The sequence below is a fragment of the Neopelma chrysocephalum genome, unplaced genomic scaffold (assembly GCF_003984885.1).
Source record: "Neopelma chrysocephalum unplaced genomic scaffold, ASM398488v2 Primary Assembly neopelma1_24, whole genome shotgun sequence".
NCBI classification, from domain to species: Eukaryota; Metazoa; Chordata; class Aves; order Passeriformes; family Pipridae; genus Neopelma; species Neopelma chrysocephalum.
Genome location: NW_020897693.1, coordinates 30,929,658 through 30,951,213, shown reverse-complemented (window position 1 = coordinate 30,951,213; position 21,556 = coordinate 30,929,658). Strand labels below are relative to the sequence as shown.

The following is a 21,556-nucleotide window of genomic DNA, read 5'->3' as shown; positions in this document are numbered from 1 at the left end:
GATTTAATTGAATTGCTAGTCACCTACACTATGGAGGACTGTTCACTGCCTTAAATTTCTTCTTTGTGGTTGGCAATTTGAGAAGCAACAGCCTGTAAGTGATCTATGAGCTCAGCTGCAGGATGGTCTTCTTGCATCCACAGCAAAGGTTTTAAAGAGCTGGCAGACGTGTAATGACTTTGACTAGTGCACTATGTATATATGGAGAGCTCCAGGGGTGGTAGTTTCTTTCCATATTCACAAGATAAGGCCTGAAGATGCCCGGGAGATCTGATTGTACCCCTAAGAATTTCACCCTTATTCCAAGAATGCCACCTGGAATGGAGTAAATTGAAACTCTGGGAAAAGAATAATCCACCACTTCCAGTTTCACTCCTTCATGAGTTCTGTGGATAAATAGAGGGGTTGTTTTGTCCAATAAAAGAATATAATTACAACATATTGAAATGAAAATGGAAACTGCAGTTCCTGTACTCATGGATAAGAAAACTATAAGAAGTGGCAGTTGCAGGGTCTCCCAGATTTTCACCCTGTTGTTTTACGAGAAGGCTTCCAGGAGATGAAGGCCACTTTCACTGTCATCCCAGACTCACTACCCAGAGGTCAACAGAGATGTTGGTTGATACCAGGGGCACTGGAGAAGGTGACAGAAATGGGATGTAGTTATGAGTGCACTGATACTCAACTCACAAAGATAGCAGACAAACTCTTTGCTTCTGATCTGAGATTGATTGTTATTACAAAGTGAGAGAGAAGAAAATTTTTCATTTACAAGACTGCAAATCACAAAGTGCATCCAAATTCAAATCTAATTCATGCTAGCAGATCTGTGATCTAAGCCTTGAAGTTTGTTTCTTTTTTTTTAACCTATGCCATCAAAATATCTCATTTCACCACTATTTTACATTTTGATCTTAGCCAGTGTGGTGGATCTGAATGAGGAAAGTGATTAGCTGCTCTGTTTGTCCATTTCAGTTGCAGGTTTCTGACCACCCATGTTTGAAGTAATTATCCCTAAATTCACACTTAATGCACCTTCCAAGGGCAAACTATCCTATGAATATTTGAAAAAGTTCCTAAAGGCAAGGATGCAAAAACACCATTTCAAACTTACTTTAATTTTTCTTATGACTTCATTAACTAATGGAGAAATAGCTAAAAGAAACAGGATTAACTTCACAGGAGGGGCAGCAATAGTATATTTTGCTCCTTTTAGCTAGTCTTGCATATACATCTGCTTTTTATCATTATCTGTCTCTTTTTATCATGCAATTTCAACTTACTGCAAAACTCAAATCCGTAAATGCTTGCAAAAATGCTGATGGATAACTAGTAAAAATGTGAAAAATTATCTTATAGGGAACATGTTATGCAAAAGTATTGTTCTGTTGTTTTTTCATAAGACTCCTTATGCTAATATGTTTGAAGTTGGCACTATCACTTGAGGGAATTTCTAAGATACATCATATTTATCTCTTTGTACTTTTTTAAACCTTCATGTCATTTGCAGCTAAATATCAACATGATCTGTTTTTGAACAACTCTCTATTCAGACAGTACCTCACTTTTTTTTCTGATTCTTCATCTGGAATACACCTCAGATGTAGTATTGCCCCAAGAGACGATTCCAAACATGCTAGAACCACCACATATTAACATTGTTGAATTTCAAGAGAATTTGTTTCCAGATTCAAATTAGTTAGCTTGTTTCTAGCTTTACCATGGATCCAAACATGTTCTAAATCCCCATGTGAATTTAAATTTTAGGGATCAGCACTCAAAAAACCCCCAACATTTTGATTCTGTACACTCGGAAATGTACAGCAAACTGCTCTTCAGTTCCACTGCCTGTGTGCCTATATAGAAACTGTATTTCCATGCCTGAAATCCCTTTCTATGACAACATTAGTCAAATGCACCAAGTGGGAAATCTAATTGGTAGTAAAAAACAATTCTAACTGTCATGACCTTGCTCTATATTGTGAGTATTGCCACTTTTAACACTGGTTCATTTCAACTGGGATTAGGGGTGATAGGAATTATAGGGTCAATTATCTCCTGTAGCTAAAATTAATCTCTTTATAATTCAATCCCATAGCACTAGTCTCTCATATCCTAAAACAGTATTATGACTTTAATGAAGCTAAATTGCAAGAATAAACTGTTTCATGAAGGACAATACTTGGCTCCAGATGTAAATATTTAATAAAAATTTGCTAGGAATATACTGAAAATTAAAAGTAAATGCAGTTCTTCTGTGCAGTTTTCTTTATAAATGCTTCCTTCTGAAAAGTATGGAACAGTCCAAATCCATCTTTAAACTGTAACTGTCCTCTTTCTAATAATGCTATATGAATAGACTGGCACATTTAGATGTCACAGCAAGAGAAGACAGTGATACTGTGTTCTGTCCATTATAAAAAGGTGGGTGAATCATCAGATCACAGAATCATCAGAACCTTCATATGTCAAGAGCTGTACAGATTTCCCCAGCATTTCTTCATCTACTTCTTAAGTTACTCAATAGCAAGACTCCTTTTTCTCTCTACTGGAACTGGGTTAACAGTTCAGACACTTTTTTGCTTACAAACTGTTTATTAGTAGGTGTTGTAACTATGATTCTATGATTCATCCTATAGAAACAGAGGGAAATCTTAATGTCAAAATAAACTTTGTAACCTGATCTAGACCAGGATTTAGTACAGGTCATTCTGATCTGTGTTATTGCTCGTAGTGTAACCTGGTTGTATAATAATTACTCTTGGATAGACAGGTGGGAGAACAAAAAAGCGTTCTACAAAAATAAAACTTTTAACACTGTGAAATGAAAATAACACATATACTGCTGTAAAGATGTCATGCTGAAGCAAAACAACTACTGTAAAAATCTTCTGCACTGTTTAATTGACTTGTTAAAAAGCAAAGTCTAAATCAACTTTGCCTGAAACTCCAACAGTGGGAAAAAAATTATTTGGCTTTTATTTTTAGCTGATTAGAAAAAGGATTTGCAAAATATTGTAAGTACATGTAAACACAGTTTATGAGTGTGGGAGTGTTAACAAGCCACACTGGTTGGACAAATATATATTTCTTTTCCCTGCCATATGCTCTCTTTAGTCATCTGTTAGCGATATGCACTTAGATGTGCTCTACTAATGTCTACTCATTGTAAACAAGCATATCACAAAGACCTTGATAAAACCTTCTCTCTGTCAATGCTTAATAGGAAAGTCCAGTGATTGTAAAACACATCTGGAACCTGCTCATCAGCCTTTAAAGCTAAATCTCACCTCTGGAAATGGAAATATTTTCTTTGTCAAAAGACGTCTTTAAATATTACATCCATTTTTTCACATACATGTGATGTCAGAGTAAGGACATGCATTACCAGAGGCTATAAAAACCTGCAAGCATGAAAAATCTGTGAATTTCACCTTTCAGATGTCTCTGTGTTCTTCAAAACTTAAACTTCAATTCGAAATAAATTTCTAATCTATTTCTTTTGTTCTCTGTGTAAATCACTATGCCAATTTATTGTGTGTGTGAAACCACAGCACTGGTAGAAGTTGTCCCTCCAGCTCATTTCTCTTATTAATATATTAAATTTGAAGTCTTAAAATTATAGCTTATAATCAGTTTTTTAAAAGTCACATATGAAAACATCCTAATTTAGTTTGTGTGCCTAGATATTTACTTAGTGAGTTTACAAACAACTCACACACACATTTATTCCCCCTTTACAGAAATAACTGTGATTCTAAAGGATATATATATTTGTTTTAGTCTCTCAAAGATATTATTTTATACTTCCAAAATCAACACCTAAATCTTTAAAACACAATTAATTTAAACTGTTAAACTGATTTAAGAAATATCTTACAAACTATAGCCCTGTTCTTATATTTTTCTTTTGAAGTGTTGTGTGCTCCTTCACTCACTCTTACATGGACATACATCTCAAAACCTGGCTGTGGCACCAGTGAGACAAATGTTTTAATACTCTACAAGGCAAAGAGTTCTTATATGGTTTCAGGCGATTTCTAAGGTAAGACTGAACATTGGAAGCAGGCTTTCCTCTGGACTTCGAAAACAAAAAAGAATCCACTGTCACATCTGGAATTCACAGTGACATCTGAAAGTTGTTTCTTTTCTGACATCAAAATATATCCATGTCTATCAACCTAAACTTCAGTATGGGTTTCTTTATCTATCACAATTATCTTCTTTCTTCCCTGTGCCCCGCTGTAGTCACTAAAACATTTCTACTTGCTTATATTTTCTCATGGCCAGAGAGAACCCCCATTTATTTATGGGGTTCCACAGCCCCATCCTCATTGAGATCAAAGCCTGCTCTCACAGTCTTCAGGAAAGCTTTGGGAAAAGACGTCACTGGCCTACATTCAGCAGTAGTTGGGATCTGAGAGGTCCAGTAAGGCCTTGAGTTTGTAGTTCCAGAAATAGTTGTGTATCCCATTCTCAAACCTACTGCATTTCTATTAACATTGCAGTATTCCTAACAGGAGGTGCTATGGAGCATGACATTTTGGTGTTGAAAAGGAATGAGCAGCTACAGCTGCAATATGTTGGACTATCTCACATGTACAGCAAGTCTGAGGAGTCCCAAATGCATCCAACTTCCTGTACACACACAGATCAATCCTCCATCCTGTGTACAGTTAGCTTAACACACAGAGGACACATCAGGCTTGCATGTGCACTTTACATGATGGGTTTGTATCCATCATGTAAATTAAAGTTTGTAGATGCATGCTCCTGTTGTATCAATGCTGTATCAATCCTCTTTTAATCTATAAAATAACAATTTTATCATCTTTTCCCTTGTTAACATCAGCCATCTCCAACTTCATAAGCATCATCTATCTTTTCTCTTGGACAGCATAACAGAATAACATGTCTACTTACAGTAATTATTCTCAACACTTGAGTTAGAAGTTTGTTACTTCAGTTTTAGCCTTGAAAAAGTGCTTGTATGTGGAAAAGCCTGTAAGTTTGTTTTTTTTTTTTTTTCTGACCAAAGTAGTCCATCCAATAAAATTCATTGCTTCTACACATAAACCTTGTCCTATTATATCAAGTCCTCACCGGAAAGAAGTGCAGCTGTGGGTGAGTCATTTGGAACCATGGTAGATGAAAAAAAGACGAGGTAATAATCTATGATTCCTGAGAAACAGCTTTGCAGTCAGTCTTGATTGAGTTATGCACTGAATGCCACCTGAACCACTGCTCAGAGCTGTGGTCTTGAGCACTCATTCAAAGAATACGAGCCTGATTTCAAGGAGGGCGAACATTATTCCTAACACATACATAGTTTCAAGGTCAATAGCCTCTTTTCCATCTACAAGTACATTTCAAATCCCTTCAAATACACCTGCAAAAGACAGTCTGAAAATGGAAATGGTATTTACATTTAAACAGCATATTTCTTCTCAGGATGTATTTTATTGTTAAAAAGTCAATACTAGTTTTTGAAGACACTCTAGGCTTTTCCCATCTTTCCTCTGTTATCACTCTCTCCAAATAATAAGATTCAAAAGCTATTCTACTGCTTAAAATAGTCAGAGGCAGAATTTAGGCTAATCCTAAGGGGTTTAAAAAAGTATCCTTATGAGACCTCAAACTCATTGGCACTTAAAGACAAGCATCACACAAGAAACACCCCAGCGTGGCAGGCTCAGTTCATAGTAGTTGCTCTATCCCTAAAGTGACCTGAGTATTATTGATTGTACATGAGGAATGTTGAGATCAGTAGCAAGCACAATAGCCACAGTCACTTTCATTCAAGTACACCACAGGGAACAGCTGCTCTTCTGCACTAAATTTACAGTTTTGAGCACACATGCAAAAAACTGGTAGCTCTACAACCTCAGGATGCAGAACCTCTTATCTCCCACTTACCCCTGACTAGATAACAAACTAAAGGGCAGGGAATGGGGACAGTTTTCTAACTCTCCAAAAGAGTCAAGACAACCTGACATTGCCCATGTTATATTGTCTAGGTTAGAGTTACCTTAAGAATACTCTGTGGGAGTAATGGAAGACTGTTGTATGATAAACAATTCCTAAAGCTGCCATAAAAAAAGAGGTATTTTCAAGAATGTGTAAATGTTTGTCAAGAGTTATCAAATCTTAATAGCCTGGGAAATGAACAGCAGACCAGAGGTTGGTCAAGAATAATTAGTAAAAATATATTTGCTATCAGCATTTACAGATGCTGCAGATTAACATTATTAGATCCTAAATTTATGGCTGATTTTTCATTGTGTTACATAACAGCATTTACTTTTTTTTATTTGAGATAATAGATAAGCAGTTATTGTTTAGTATATCATAGCACACTGTCCTGTGCTGTAATGTACATGGACACATATCCATCTTTATTGCCATGATGGTTCTCATGTCAGAATTCTTAGGTCAAGTCTTGCATTGGTATACATCACAGTAGTAAAAGTTGCATGATCAAGACCTTTCAAAAGCATATGTGTATTGTAAAATATGTTAACGATAACACATCCTTTCCTGTGTTAGAATTTTTCATTAATTGCATTGCATTAGCAAGCTACTTTTCTCTAAAAAGATGTTGTAGACCTGACACTCCTGCAATCAGCTTTATAAAATAAACTCAAGAAATATTGTGCTGTCATTGCACATTATAATTTTTCATTTATTTTGCTTTATACAAATGCAAAGGTTTCCATTTACATAATCCAACCCTACAATAAGAGCTCCAAACTTTCCACTATTAAATAGTATCTTTTAAATATATGCAGTGTAAGTCATTCAAGTTATTAGGTTTTATTTCAACACCTTTGAATCTTTATAAGATGTCTTATTAACAACTCAATCTATCAACAATGCATTGTTTTTTCATAATCCAAAACTTAGAGGCATTTGAAGAAAATCAACATTTAAAAAATGGAAAAAGAAGAAACTAAATGAAATCAACACACTGCAACCTGAAAAAGTAGCCATAAAAATTGAGTTTGTAACAGAATACTTTTTGAAGTAATTGGCACAAAGGCTGTTCTAGTGCAGATTGCTGCAAGAGTGCTCTTGGCAAGAACATCATAAGCACTAGCAAAACTTTAATATGCTCAAACAGCCAAATACAAACTGACACCAGGAACCCAAGTGTGGCAACAAACAGTAAAAAAATAGAGTATCTCAATTTAATACAAACCTACATACAAAGGGATCAATTTTTACAATTCGTGGTTTAGCATACAATACAGCTGTCCTCAGAGTGAATATAGAGTAGCTATACATAAGAAATTAGAATTATCAATTCAGGGGAATTTCTCAAGAGTCCTTTTGATATGTAATACAGCAAATATAATGACTAAGAAACCAGACATCAATGCATTAAATGAGATCAGGTTGAGATCTATTTAGAAAAGACAGGTTTAAGCTGGAAAAAGAATCTCTTTGATACGACCTCCAGACCAGACCATTTGCAGAAGGATTCAAGATGAGGAGATTTACCCTTGCATATCTGTTTGCTTCACAGATGCTTTTAAATATAAACTCTAAAATTTTTAATATTGAATTATTGAAGAATTAAGTCTATGTAGTAAAAAGATTAAGAACCTGGGATTGTCTTACACTTCTTGCAAATGTTATAATGGATTTTCTATGTTGAATTCAGAGGAATAAATGAAACATAGTTATTTAAAACCTAGCTAACATAACTAACTTATTTATAAATCACAGAATCACAGAATACGCTGAGCTGGAAGGGATCCATAAGGATCATCAAGTCCAACCCTTGATCTATTATACATTCTGGCTACTGCTGGTCAAGCCAGAAATCTGAAATGTCTCAGAATTTTTGTTAGTCTGCATCCCTGATTTGTGGCCAATACTCATTTAACCCTGAAACTCAAAAGATAGGTTCACTTTAACAGATTTGTCACTGCAAATCCCTCGGTGTTCAAATATGTTGCATTTTTTTCCCCTCACAGAATGTTTGAAGTTCCCTTTAAAAATAATGCCTTAAGGATATTTTTTCCTTAATACTATTTAAAGAAAGTTAAAAGCATTTGGCTATTGAAGTGTGCAGGGTTCCAATAAAGGAATTGTCATTCCTGCCCATGAGCAAACTCTCTTGAAGCTCACTATTCCAGAATTCTGGTGCTCCTGCCAGCAGTGAAAGTTGAACCTGAAAAATGACTTCTGTTGCACCAGTTCCAACGCAGTTTATCAGCATATTGGGGGGTGGTGGAAAATGGCTACATCATTCTGCAACAGAAAGGGTGAAAAGGTTGTTTAAAAAAAGTAAGCTTCAATCCTGTGTGTCAGGGTAACCAAACCTTATTGCACTAAAGACAACCAATAATAAGTATTCTTCAGATGTAGGGTCTTTATTTCTATCTTTGGAGGGAGAAATAAAAGGTTTTTAGTTTTTTTTTTCTTCCTGCTTTCTTTGATGTAGTTCTTAGCAATCCAACAATTACCTTAGGTGATTCTGTGCAAGGACTTGATAAGTGAGAAAGGACTAGATAAAACAAAGTATCTGATATTAATGCATCTTTCCCACACAAGGAGAAAAAATATATTAATGCTGTTGTCTGTAAAGACAGAAATGGATTCCCCAACTCAGCCTTGATTAAGACAGGAATGTTTATGTTCTACTAAAGCTCTCCACCTGCGGTGGAATTCTGCAATCCCAGAATTCATTCTGAAGCTAGTCAAGGAAAATTGCATTCACTCCTCCTAATTTTGTGGCTAAATCGGTAGAAAGGTCTGAGATTTTCTTGTAGTAAAGCAAGGACACACAATGAAAAAGGCTGAGAACTATTTATTGAATGTCATTAATACTAAGGTTCCTCTGCTTGTGCTAATGGTATACATACTCCTACAGCAAAAAGCAGCCATTTTTTTTATTTTAATAATTGTATGCTTTCCCCTAGCATGGCCCAATTTTTGCTGGCTGTATACAAGCATGCAAGGTCTACTGAAAGATCACACAACAGAATGTGTGAGCTTTCCTTCAAAACATCACAACTGTGATGAAAGCAAAGGTGGAGATAGGCAAAAAAGATTAATTTCCATATTTATTAATATGCTTTCACTTTCTTCCTATCAATGACACTTAAATGAATCTAAAATACAAATTTTCAGTTTAAAAGGGGAAAACAGACAGCAAGGTATGTGAGCCAATTTTATGAAAAATACAACTGTAAATTTTAGAAAAGCTTCTGCAGGTAGCTAGTAATGGCTCCACATTCAGATAGCAAAAAGGAATGATCATAGGGAAGTAAAGGTCTTCTGGTATGTCTGCCAAGATATAATGTCAGTAGTTCTCTGACTGTGTTCAGTGTTATATTTGAACAGTTTTAAATACATCTCATATGGTCATGATAAAGAAAGTAGCTGGCATTAAAACTGCAAGCCCCAAGTCCTAAAGTGGCTTTACAGAGACTCTGGCTGTAGGAGAATGCTATGGCATGTCATGAAAGCCTTTCCAGAGGAGCAGCCAAGTGTACTGTCCTTACTAGCTAAGTCCACCCAAATAAGGATATGATTTCTCTTTGAAGAAAAAGATTCTATTCCACTTGCAGATGGATGGCCTTGGCAAAGCTCTGACCTTCTCCTTGACAGCTACAAATGGACTACTATTTATGATTTCCTTCTATAATCCACTTAATTTAGCAAGCTAGATTATAGATAGCAATTTATTTGTAAAAATCATAATGAAACGGCATTGTTTTAAATGCTAGATGTGGATAAATGGGGAGGAAAAACTGATGAGACAAGATTCGTGTTGTTGAATCTACACTGAAGAATTATGGCAGCCTCTTGCTTTATCTGCATTGGAATCAATTTAGTAATTTTTAATTCACTGATTTTCTGTTGTTTGCTTAACATTTATTAATTGATTGTCATTCCCATGCAATTAATTCAAAAGTTGGCAAGTTTAACATGCAGAGATTAATTTTCTTTTACTAACCCACCACTTAGAATACTTTTTTTTTTGAAAAACAGGTTACTGAGAAATTACCTCCACATCAATCATATTTATAAATGAAATAGAGTTGGGGTGTTGCATGCCATCTGTCAATCCGCACTGAACCTTTCCTTATGAATGATTAAGATTTTCTATGTAATTCAATAAAATAATAAGAAAAAAATTAGAACAGCTCTATCTTTCACACACTTCAGTTCTAACCAAAACTCAGTTTGAACACCTAGGACTTACTCTCTCTAAGGTTGGGAATCTCTCATTTAAAAGTATGATGCATCTTAGGTCATATGGAAATAAATGGTATGCCTGCCCCATCATCCACTGGTCACATGATCTGCACCTTTACAACAACCTACAGTTTGCTCAGCTGTCAAGTGTTTCTCATCCAGAATGAGAGCCATTCATTTGCCTTTCATGTCACTGCTCATTTACAATGGCTGAAATGTTTATTCAGGAAGGGAGTAGAGATAATGAGCAAGGTTTCTTTGCTCTTAGTTACCAGGGGCTATCCACAAGACTTCAGACTCACTCACTGTCTTCCTCATTGCAACACAACACAGCAGAGGGTGAAAGGAAAAATAGCATTCCCCACCCTCCTTATTTTATTATGACTTTCACTATATTTGGTGTTTAACTGAAAGCCTCAGTTTCTGCATCTTTTTAGCTCTGTGTGTCACTCTGGCTGCTGATGTAAAGTGGACAAATTGGCAAAATAGACTTTTTTACAGAGAGTGGCAAGGAATATGCCTTAGACAACAAGTTTCTTTGTCTCCTGTAAAAGGCTAGAGTGGACTCAAGCATTTTGATCTCAAAATGAGGATTTAATATCTCTTACAGACAATACAGGGGTTCAGAAATATATGCAGTTAGGTATAAGAAGACATACAGAATGAATTCAGCACTCAATGAAGACTGTAAGATATATGAGCATGCAAACTGTGATGCAGGGTTTGTAGGAACCCTACCCAGACAATTTTTTTTAGCACAGAAGATAAAACATGGCCTTTCTCCTCTCTCCTGTAACATTGCTAAGAAAGCTATATAGAAGAAAACTAGTCTTTTTTGCATTTGAGTTAAATCTGAAGTTAGCTCTTCGTGTAACAACAAAGGGTAGAACACATATGTACATGTATATAAACTTTAATCTCATGCCCAGCCCACTGAATTAGTGGGACTAGATCTATGGTCTATTTGTAAAATAAGACTCTAAATGATCTAAAAGATTGTGAGAAATGTATACAATATTTAACAAATAAAGATCAGTGTGTTTCCTATAGAAAACTAATGTGAAAAGCCTTAGAACGACATCTTTTTGATGGATTTTAAAACCTTTCTATGGAAATCTTTAGCAAGCACAGAAATTCTCTGCTAAAATCTATGGGATCGTTAAAGGTACCTGGAAAAAAGATATCACATCATTCTTGTTAACCTGGTAGAACTTTTCAGTAAAGAAAGGGAAATTGTCTAGAAACATATGCAAATTTTGAAGACTTTTGTACACTTTGATCTGATGAGTCATTATAAGCTCACTGCACATCAATCTGCACTCCTATGAAATTCAGTGGTGCCTTGTTTTGCTTAGACCATGTAAGACAGCTCAGGATTTGGCTCACTATCCTGTTTAAGTCACTTCTATTATAATTTCTCCACTTTCATTGACTTACGCTGAGCACCTTCCTTAAATCTCAGGTGAAATCCCCAGGACATTTCGTACAAACATGTACTTTGGATAATTGACTGTCTGCTTTAGCTGCTAAATTTAAAGGAAGCCAGGGTTATGGCACTGTATATTTTGTTAGATATTTTTCTGGCTTTGTTGGGTATTCGCTGCATGATCTGATAAAAACTGAGGCTAAATGAACTCTACAATTTGTATTCCTACAGCCACAAGTTTATTGGCTTGGTTTTTTTTCCTTGGCTCTGTCTGTAAGGTTCATTACTTACAGTTACTGCAGAATCAATTTGAAATGGCCAAAATCAGTGATGGAATTTATAGCACAATAAACGTACTGCCATATAAGTGCTGTTACACATGAAAGGACCTCAGAATATTTTCAGCAATCCTTCTACATAGCAAAGTGTTCTGTTTTTATCAATTTAACGGAATCACCACAGGTATATTCTGAGAGGTGTAATCCTGACAGCTACACAGCAGATATTCTCTGAGGCACATATTTTTACAGGAAAACAATATTTTTGATAAAATCTTAGCATATCAGAACACAGAAAAGAAACTGAACACATCTTTTTCATTCTCCACATCAGGCATTTGCAGTTCCATTTCACAACATATACACAAAAAACGCCCACAAAAAACCTGAACTAGAAAGAGTTTATGGAAGAAATATTTTCACACTCCTTAAGATATATATTAATTAGTTATCAGTTTAGCAACCCTGAAATCTAGAATAAGAGTATGTGTTGGGCACTATGGCACATGGGGAACATGGAGGGCACCTGAAGCTAAAACATGAAGTATAGCATCAGTAGTTGCCTGTTTGTAAAGTCTATAAAGATTTACATCTCTACTTAGTACATTTTTCTTTCCAAGTGTCTCTATTGTAGGCATCTCATATTTTACATCATTTTGAAGCACAGAAACTTTTAACTTTAGAATGATGCATTGTGAAAAAAATACAGAAAAGACAGATGGCAGCTTGTCCTCGCCAAAACTCAATTTCATAATATGCATGTGATTGCTAATAGGCAGGCACTAAAAAACAATTTTCCTTGACGGAAGAGTGCTGATAAATTTTCAACATAAACTTCATCTATGGTTTCTCCAGTGATCTAAAGCTCTTCTGTGAGTTTTGTACCATCAAAGTCTGTATCTTGCAACCATATAAAAATTTATGAATCCATATGACTATAAAGTGATCGAAAACAATCCATAATGTATGTTTGTGTATTGAGAATCAGCTTCTTGCTTCCTCGGGAAAAACTGTGTCCAGTGCCCCATTCCTAACACTGGGCATATGACTGTGGAAGATCCAGGCTGTGTCCATTGATGCCCTGTGAGCTAATTGAAACAGGGCTCTGCTTTTAGCTATCTCTTAAGCACAGTGCTAGTGGTGAACTGACTTAACCAACATAGTCTTTGTAACAATACAACAATGCGATCACAAAAACTGAAAGCAGGTGATTTGTCAGGAAATAAATATACATTTCTGAGCACTTGAGCAAGGAAAAATTAATGAAAAAGCTAATAAGATAACAATTTCTAAGAAGAAATATGATTATCTAATACTTCAGAGAAGAAACATGCCTGGACCTTCCAAAATATGTCAAAAGCCCACCTGGCCACTGAGTTCACATGAAACAAAATTGAGCATTCAAGTCATGCACGCACAAATTCTTGGGGAAAATGTCCAAACTATTTGTGCATAGAATGAGACCTGTTTACATTGAAAAAGCAGAGTTCATTTCAGATTTAAATATTTCACTGTAAGTGGTAACTATTAATTTTTATTTTTTAAAGGCTCATAACCATTAAATATTTGCACACCTCTAAGAATTCAGAACTTTTTCTGAGAATAACTGAGAAGCAGTAACTCAATAGCAGATAAGCTGTGACTGCTCTGTTATCAACATATTTGCCTGGAACAAAATAACATGATGGTCCCACCACATATTTAATTGCAAGAATTCCTTAAGTTTGATTGTGAAAAGACTATGAAACATTTAGATCAGGTTTTTCTTGCTATACAGAGGAGGCACTACTTGCAAGTATGTGATCAGCTCTGTCAAATGAAGCCATGGGAAGAATACATATTTCTTGAACTTTCTTTTAATGGGAACAATACTGTCAATTTTAAAGGCACCAGACTTGCATCCTGTTGCTCTAATTGTATGCAGTCTATATTACTCTTTTTATGTCCCCTAAAACCAACCAAACAACCAACCAACCATCAGTAGACCAAGAATATATTTCAAACTGAGGAAATATTGTCAAGTATTAGAAAGATACACTCTTTTCAATGTATATTTGGATAGAATCACTGATGTGCTATATTGTTTGGTTTAGGATGGAAAACATACAAAGAATGGAATTATAACTGAATATGTCTGTAGAAAGGAAAGGAGAATGGGAGGTTCTAATGTATTATCAGAAACAAAAGTGGAAAACATATTGTTTACCACTGATGAAATAGACCTTGGCTGTGTCCTTTCAACAACAAGCAATTCACACAGCAATGAACACAAGAAGTTCAGAGAGAATAAAATACTTATCCATAAAAAGTGAAATAAAACTTGTAACCCTCCTCAGGGTAACCTCTTCAGAGCTCAGACCTCTTTATGCAATCTGTATGAATTTGCAGTAAAGACTCCAATATGAAGTTTATAAGAAAATTACTATTTCTTGTAAAACACTTAGTGTTTGCATTTGTTTGGGGTATTTTGTATGAATTTCAACTAATGGAGAAAATTAAAATAATTGTGTTCTTCCAACTTTGTTTTCAGATAGCGATTATTTTCCTTTAAGCAGGCACAAAATTCTTGATTCTAAGGAGGGACAGCCAAAAAATATATCAGTAACAACTAAAATTTCTTATTTCATACTGGTTATAGATGCATTAAGGTATATAAGCTCCAGGGTCAGTATAAGCCTTGCTCAGCTTTCTTTAAAAGCATTGGGAGTAATAAAGACTTCCATTTTATCTTCAGTGAAATAATACTACTGAAATATCACCTCATTTTTGATGTCAGCAGTGATTTCTTTTTACCTCCATGATGTCAGATGGGAATTATTATTATTAGAATGACGGTTTCCTAATGATGCTGTAAAAAGGAGAAACTGAAACTCTTTCCACTATACATCTATATTCTGCCTTCTCCATAGGGTAAAGCAGATGGGTTCAACCATACACCATTCCTCAAACAAATAAAGAGGCATACTTAAACATTCAGAAATATAAGCACAATGGCTTACTTAGTTATATAGTAGTGAATATGCCTTTTGGAGAGTAGAGAAAGAGGACACTTACACTATAGTAACTCTTTCTTGGAAGCATGGCCTGAAACACTCATGATCAATTTTGTGTTCTAGAAGGTAAAACAGCAAATCAATGTCCAGATCACTATCCAGAAGTCATTACACCAGGTAAAGTCAGGGAATGAAAGCCCTGTATAATGGTTCCAATTCAACTATTGACTTCAACCATACTGGTGATGGACACTGAAATGCTCTGTGCCTTTTGTTTCCCATTTTGTCAAATGAGTGAGTATAGAGGAACATTGCTTCATATGACAGCAAATTATATTAATAAATTTGGCTTTTGAGAAAATGACGAGTCTGAACCGTTTGCAACCACCTATTCATGTAGAAAGTGAATAGCAGATGCAAAGTGGTACTATCTGCATGAGTGAATGGAGCATTTTGATTTTCTAATCACACTTTGATCAAATATAACAACCTACAGTAAATAATGATTTCCTACCAATTTTACATTTCTTATTACATCTATTGCTTCACAGTAGTTAGTAAAGCTTGGAGGTCTTTAGGGTGGAGACACCTATGGTGAATGTGAAAAAAATATTAATCAAATTGAAAAAAAGTCTCTATTTATAAGTATGCAGTGGCATACAACATTGGTGGATAACTTAAGAAAGCAGTGTGGACTGAAGACGTCTCTTTTTCAATAGGTATTCCTACCTTGGAGTATGATATCTTTCTCCCAATGTGTAATAAGAGGTATTTTCTGGTTCCCTCTCTGGTGAGATCTCGTTGTTCTCTTCCTACTCACAGATATCTGTCTATTGACACCACAGTGGGTCTCAGACTGCACTATTAGTTCACATGTCTAGACAATTAGTGCTACTTATGAAAGTGTATCAAACATTTTATATCTCTACGTTCAATAACACTTGGTCCTTGAAAGAATACCAGAATTGGTTTGGAATTCATCTCTGTCCATTTTCAATATTTTATTATATATCAGAGTAAATCCTTATCACAGTTTTCTCTCGCTGTTATATCCACTGACTTTTAAGAAAGGATGCTTCAGAATTATACTTCTGAAAAAAACAGAATCAAAGGCAATTGCTGCTAATTTGGTGTTAATATTATCTTTTTATATGTTTTATACTTTGATAACAGAATTTATGAAAATAAACAATTTCCCAGAAGGTAATCTGTCTTCACTGAATTTTTTTTTTTTTTGGTTGGTTGGTTGGTTGGTTTTTTTTGTTTGGGTTTTTTTTGTTTTTTTTCTTCCAGAATCCAGTTTTTGATTTTCTGTTTACCCAGTTTGGAACAAAACCACAACTCCGAGGCCATATAAACATTTAAGACAATATTTGAAGAGAAGCACATCCTGATACAGGTGTCAGGAATTCTACAGCTGCAGTCATCATGAGGAATGATCAAAGCTTGAATCTTTCTTTTAAAGAAGACTGCTATTAAAAAGGCCTTTTATATAATACTATTTAATATATATTAATTTCATTAGTGCTACTGCAATAGTGAATGCCTAACATATTCATGTCTCCAGATGGTAGAATAGTGCTATAAATCCCATTTTAAAGATGCTCAGCCTTGAAAATGTATTTGAGAAGGTGGAGTTAGTAGTTATTGAACACTTTTAAAAAATTGGTTGATGTATTTAGATGCTGAATGTGAACCAAGTTTTTCCAGATAGCTCTCCTAATAGAATCTCACAGTTCTACAGCAAGGCATAAAATGAATTCTAGTCTTCTTAATCCTGTTGCAGACCATTATTTCTTGAACCATATCTTCATATCTACAAGTAGATACTTCATAAGACTCAGATTGGCCCATTAGTGTTTTGTTCTTTTATAAGTAATGCTGCATCTTTACTAGCTAAGAGACTTCCTTTTGACTAAAAGGTCATCGATTTACATGGGTGAATTCTCGATCAGTTCTTTCTCTCTGACAAATTACCTTTATGTCTTCCCAGTGCTGAAAAGTCTGGGGAATGCATATGCTGACATTTAGAAAACTCTTCACATAATGCTTCCTGATGTTGGTTTCTTACTCCTTCTCCACTCAATTAAGGAGGTGTGGCAGTAGCCATGTGACAAACCACTAAATTCTGTGGGTTTCTTTCTTCCTACAGAGAAAGGTCAGGGCACCTTTCTGGGACAGAGCAAAATCCTTGACAGAAAAAAATTCATGGGGAAAAAATATTAGAGGAGGAGAAAAAAATTTAGGCTAAGCTGGAAAGTGGGATATGTGAATTCCCTCAAGCAGAAGAGGGAATTAAATCTGACTCTAACATAGCCTACATCCAAGAAATGTACTAATCATTAGACTATTATGCAAAAAAACAGCTGCCTTCTATTTCCTCCTCCTTCCCATTCCCCTGAAATGGAAGGTGGTTTTCTGCCATGATATATTGGGTTCTTAAAGTGGTTTTGGAATAGGGACATCTTGTTTCTGAATTCCAGGTGAATCTTTCACTTGGATGAGAAACAATAATTGCAATTTTGGATTGAACCAAGAGAACAGCATCACAAGGTGAGTGCAATGGCATACTTCTGTCTGTCTAACAGGGTTTTTGAATCTCTTGCCCTCTTGGATTAATGAATCTAATTTTTGCCAAAAACTGCATTTCATTCTAGCACACAACTGAGATTTACGAATCTTGCCCAACTCTTCAAGTTCTTCTAAAAAAAATCAATTTAAATTGTAAATAAAGGCAGGAATAGCATGAAAAAGACTCATAATAGAACCATGACAGGCATAATATTTCAAAAAGAAATTTTCATTAAAAGAATTATAATGTTATGATTTTAAATATGAAATCCGAGAGTACAGTCTCAGAGAATGTTTCATTTTAAACAAGTTGGTAGAAAGATACCATTGCACAAGACAAAAAGATCAATTCATGTGGACTACAAAGACTGATTTGTGAAAACACTTTTCTGGAGTTTTAAAAATTTTATTTAAAATATTTCTATATACAGCAACTGATATATGAGGTATAGCTAACTGAACTTGCATCCTCCATTACTGAAATACAGACATTAGACATGCAATAAAATATCAAAATTTCTAAACTAAACTTGCTGAACCAATTTTTTATATATATGTATAGCAATTTACTCATTGTTATGCAGTATGTCCACCGGAAGGGACAGCCTGGAGGTTTTTTAAGATGTCCTTAACTCTGCTGATAGGTCTCCAAGAAGTTTGATTGCCAGCTTTGTGGGAGATGGAGAGAAAACAGATGGTCGTTATCCCAAATTCAGAGATTGCCACAGTGACAGTAAAAGTACAAGGGAACCTCCTCATGTTTGCTTATCCACTTCTGTAATAGCTTATCATGAGAGGTCTACTCCATAAAACAGTAGAGGAGTATATATGGATACGTACTAACACATCTGATGAGTTGATGAACTGGAAACCACTGGCAACTACTGGCTCTGATGATGCTCATTGCTTTCACTACTACTTGATCTCATTAGTTATGCTTTGCTTAAGAGACCAGTATCTGGCCCTAAAAGTTTGAACAAAGAAAATCCTAGCACAATCTGACATGGAAGTAAATACGACAAAACAATGATAGGATACTACAGAGGAGTAGGGAATGTATCACTGAACCTGAACAAAGTAATTTTGAATTAAAACTAGCTTTGACATATGCCTGAGTAAGTCAGACAATAGAAAAATTGAAGGTGGGATAACTTAAGTGGACAGAATTGTGATCCTCAAATGGAGGAAAACAAATGGAAAAGGAAATAAAATGGAGATAAAATCCAAATTAAATATAAAACTGTCTTTCCCTGATTAAAAAAAGTTGAAAAAAAGGAAGATGTGATACATTTTCAGCAGTGAAAAAGCAGTAAGTCTCTTCAGCACATATCTTAGACAACAGCTGTAATGGTAATACATTCTGAGTTTTGCAATGAATGTAATTATAATTTTTTTCTTCTTATTTGTTTTCATTATGTTTTATCAGCTGACTAAATTTTATTTGACTGTTTTTAAAGATTTTAAATTTACAAACTGAAATAACTCTCTAGTGCTTTATATAAAAATTCTTTTCCTACAAGCCTCTGAGCCTAAGAATATTAAGAATGGGAAATTCTAATTCAAGGAGAGTGCTAGGGAACAATGAAAGGGAAAGAGAGAGGGAGGATTAATCATGTAAACACTTTTTCACTTAGACTTTTAAGGTAACATAATTCACGGAAAAAAAAAGCCATTACCTTCGTCTTTACATATAATTCAGAACTATTTATATCAGTCCAGGAAGGGACTATAAACAGGGTTCATCTCATGGTCTAGAATAGGGTCTCTGATATATACCTATGTAAGTTTATTGGTCTGATTTTTGTTCCAATATTTCTTTTGATAGAAAATTAGTCTTGACTAGATTAACCTGAATGATTAATCAATTTCATTCTCTCAGTGTTTTCACTTTTATGTGATTTTCCTAAGGCAGGGATCACTCATTCTGAAAATTGGCTAAGCACATTGTGAACCACCTCATTCATTTGCTGTCTACAGAAGACATTCACCAGCAGTCCTTAAAGCAACAAAAAATGGTAATGCAGTTCTAAGGTCAGTAAAAGTTTGGATCAAGACACGATTACTTTACAAAGATGAAAAATTTTGTTACTCCTGGAGGACTGAATCCACAGGGAGCTCAATATCTCTGACAGAGCTAAAATTTGACTCATAGCATACAGAGTTCCTAGCACTGCTCCCAGTGAATGGTTGTATGCTGATTCAGGAGCGTTACCCACCCACAATGACACAAGAGCTCAAAGGAAGGCGTTAGCCAAGAGCCCTTGTTTTTTGCAGATGGAAAATTCAGTGCTCTGTTGTATTCTGAAGGGGTGAGAGAGTGGCTCCTGAGTCAGCCTGCTTCACAAGGATTTCCTGCAGGAACTTTGCTGCACATGATCCCAGCCAGCTTTTCCTACGATCTTCATCAAGATTATGCAACTATTCTTCTCTTCTATGATTTCTTGTAGATGTACATCCATAAGGCTCTTTTTTAATTTTGATAAAATACATTCCTTAATAAATTCAAGAAAGTTTAAGTTTGTTCTAGCACTGGTCTTTTAGAAATCAATGACTAAATTGGAAATGTTCATAACAGTGTGAGTGACATTCACTATAGCAGTTGAGTTTTATTATGCTTGTCTGATACACTGAGAATGATGTTTAAACAAAGCAGTTCTTAACACTCGGTTAAAAGGATATTCACTTGATCCAACTCTTCTAAAATGAATGCACTGTTTTTCTGGGGCTTGCTTGTAGATAATGATCCTTCCATGGAACACAGAGTGCCAATAACCATGCTTTTGAAAAACCGTCAAAGTACAATTCATATGGCTGGACACAGCTAAATTCAGCCAAACACCGTCAGTTACAAATTCCTTAAAACCATTAAAAAGCAGAGGAACTACATATCTATTTTTACACCTGCCTAGGGTTTCTATACTGTTTATGCAATTTCACTCAAGCTGACTTGTCTCATGAAAAAGATTGGAAAAACTCAAATGTTTTATTTACAGACAGTTTTGTTGACTATCATAGTTTTTCTTTTTATCCATTCATTGTGTCCAGGAAAAACTTGATAAAAAATGATATCTGATCTTTCAAAACTCATTTTGCTCTACTCGTGACATCTCAGTTATGGTTTTAAGTGTTTCCATGAGGCATCAGCAGTTCTAAGAGAAATTAAATTATGTTTATATGATAGACATTACTGTGTCTTTTGAGTAAAGGGTCTACTGTGAATTTCAAAAACTGTATTGTAATGAGTAAAAACCCAGCCTTGTGAAGTCAACATATTCTAGATATGTCCTATTCTGATTCTGGATGAACATCAGATTGTCAGGAGTCCGAGCGAGAATGACAGAGTTACTCACATATTCCTTTTGTTCTCACCTACATGTGGCAAAAAATGTCACACTACAAAATCCACAAATTCACTATGTTTACCCATTACTGTTGCATCAAAAATATCCAACAAAGCAAGTTCTCTATCAATCTAACTTTGGCCTAGCTTGGGCAGACCATGCCATCACGAGAATTAGTATAACTCCAATGACCTGAAGAAGAGTGTGATGCTGTTCACATGCTGGGGGGAAGGGAGACACCTGACAGACTTGAGAGATGGGCCTGTGCAGACCTCAGAAAGTTCAACAAGGACAAGTGCAAGGTCCCTGGGTTGGGGCAATCCCAAGCACAACTACAGGCTGGGCAGAGAACGGATTGCGAGCAACCCTGAGGAGAAGGACTTTGGGATGCTGGACATGAGAGAGGCTAGACATGACCTGGTAATGTGTGCTTGCAGCCCAGAAAGCTGACTATATCCTGGGCTGCATCATAAGCAGCATGGCCAGGTCAAGGGAGGTGATTCTTCCCCTCTACTCCATTCTGGTGAGACCCCACCTGGAGTACTGTGTCCAGCTCTGGGGCCCACAACACAGGACCAGAGGAGGGCCATGAAGATGTTTAGGGGGATGGAATACCTTTCCTATGAGGACAGGCTGAGAGAACTGGGATTCAACCTGGAGAAGAGAAGGCTTCAGGGTTAACTTACAGCAGCCTTCCAGTACCTAAAGGGGCCTACAGGAGAGCTGAAGAGGGACTTT

General features: G+C 35.7%; 1 protein-coding gene across 8 annotated transcripts in view; it reads right to left on the bottom strand.

Annotated features, from left to right (window-relative positions):
- NPAS3 (neuronal PAS domain protein 3) overlaps window positions 1-21,556 on the bottom strand; it is a 621,722-nt gene that overhangs the window by 33,670 nt on the left and 566,496 nt on the right. The gene's annotated exons all lie outside the window — the stretch shown is intronic.